This window comes from Eubalaena glacialis, chromosome 13 (assembly GCF_028564815.1).
Source record: "Eubalaena glacialis isolate mEubGla1 chromosome 13, mEubGla1.1.hap2.+ XY, whole genome shotgun sequence".
NCBI classification, from domain to species: domain Eukaryota; kingdom Metazoa; phylum Chordata; class Mammalia; order Artiodactyla; family Balaenidae; genus Eubalaena; species Eubalaena glacialis.
In genome coordinates, this window is record NC_083728.1 from 86294443 (window position 1) to 86296876 (window position 2434).

Below are 2434 nucleotides of genomic sequence, written 5' to 3' on the forward strand. Positions count from 1 at the left end.
GCCCTTTAAAAATATAAACCCAGGTATGGATTAAGTATGAAGATGAAATACCAAAAATCCTATGAGCTGGTGCTGAGGACTCCGTCAGTGTGATCCAGCCACTCGCCCCAAACTCTTCACTGACCACAGGTATCTGGTTTATCAGAGGTAGGGTTTGTGGCCATTCAGATCCAACCACATTTGCCCATACCAGAACTGGAAAGTTCAAACTAGCAGGCCAATTAAATTAGTAAGCTGGTACACCACATTTTAATGTTGATTAGGCTGGAGACCACTTAATGTCAGCTCCTAGAAATAGAGAACAGTTACCCGGCTTGATTCTCCAAGTTTGCTTTGGAAACTGCACAGGAAGAGGTAGCTGCCATTCTTAGCCACTCAGATCAACCAGTGAGAGTCAACAGGCAGGTTCCGCTCACCAGCGCAGAGGCCAGTGCGTGCGGTCGTTACAACAGAGTGGAGGGAAACTGCACTCGCTTCACCAGGCAACTTATTTGCTCCACTGAAAGGTTCCCTGCCTCTAAGTCCCGTTTGATAGCCCCTCCACTCCACCTGCAAAGTTCTAGGAATGCAGAACCCTGCTCTGTGGATGCCCGAAGCCAAGTATATCATTCACTCCTTTACAATTACCCTCCTGCCCATCACCTTTAATTCCTTCCCACTATCAGTTATTTTTTAAGTTCTAGAGTGCGCTGAGGAAGAGGACCTCTATCTTTAGTGCCTAACCCGGGGTATCATTCAATTCCTGAATTAGAGCTTTCTTAACCTCAACTCTTCAGGGCCATTCTTTTCCAACTGCTTATCACTGTTATGCAAGCTCCCCCCCCACCCCCCGCAAATACCTCACATTGGAAATATGTCACAGGAGATTGAATGCAGAAGGAGCTAGGAGAGTCCAGATGACTTCTACTAAGAGATCTGCGAAATTGTAAAATAACGCTACTCTTCTATTTTTTGTTTTAGAGAACAATTACTTTTCATGAAATTGTTATGTATCTCAACATGTAATAGGTTTCCATTATTTTTAAACAAATGAGTATTTTCAGTTTCTAGTTTTTGATACAGTCTACATAAGAGTTATGTAAAGAGGTCCTGAGATGAAAAAGTTTCAGAAACACTGCATCAAGGAACTTAAAACTGGGTGGAAATGCAGCAACAGACAGCATTTCATCTCAAGAGAAGTCCGTCTGTGGAAAATCCTCTGGGCAAATTCCAGTCGTATGTCAAATTCCAGGCACTCATAATGGGATGTTACACCAAAGGAACAAGGGTGTAACAGTAACACCTTCCAGGAGCTACCCTTCTTTCTGAAGAGCCTTGGTGAGCCTGTGCTGATCTTGCCCATCTCTCAACTCCCCTGGCTGGCAAGACGTGTATGACTTGCCTCTATCCTAGGAACTCCCACACTGAGCTCTTGCTCCGTCAGTGCGCTGGCTGTTGGCTGCTGCTCCGCGTTATCTCCTAGAGGAGAAGCAGCCTGGTGTTAGGAGGCGAAGCTCAGGAGGGCTGAAGATGTGGCCTCCAACATGGGTCAGTGAGTTGTGGGACCTCAGGCACGTGGGTCACTTCTGTGTCCACAGAGGTGGCACTCTCAAGGTGGTTCTGAGGGACAACGAGCCAAAATAGGTGAATTCATTAACATGGCAAAAGCCTAGTCACACAGTGTTATTCCTAAAATGTGAATTAAAATTTCTCAAAAAATTGAAAAGCCGTCCTCTTCCACTGCATGAACCAGTGCAGCCCCTCCCTGCCTTGCTGGAGCACACCCAAGCCGGTGGAGGAGGAATGCCTTTGCCCTGGTGTTCCTTCCTGTAGACAAACCCCTCCTCACGGCTGGTCAGGGCAGAACACCCCACACGTCCAGGGATGTGATCTGAGCCGCGGGCACATCCTGACAGCTGCCATCAGAAACAGCAGGCTGCTGAGAGCGCAGCCCACGTCAACTAAGGCTGGTGACCACCTCAGAAAGACTTAAAAACCCAAGACAATATAGTTATGAATGAACATCTTAAAATGCAAAAACCCACCTCACCTAAAACATAATGAGATCTCCAATGGGCACCTGAGAAATACCAAACCAGGCACGTGACCCAGTTTTCATTTAGACCCATATCCCCCACCCCCAGGGCTCAGAAGTTTAGTCATTTGCCCGAGAATCAAAAGGAGTCATGATTCAAACTTAAGGTTCGTTTCACAAGAGAAACAATGGAGACCCAAAAGGTGCGATCATTTTTTAAGGTCAGTAAACCCAGGTCTGATTCCCCGAGATAGGCACTTTCCAATATACACCGTTTTGCCCCTTTCCCCCCGAAGTCCAACCTTGTTCTTTGAGTGGGGGAGAACACCCATGTCCAATCCAACCTTCAAAAGCAAAGAAAAATTTCAACTCATTAAATAAAACTAGCACTGACATCAGATCTGTAAGTTTATTTGCTCA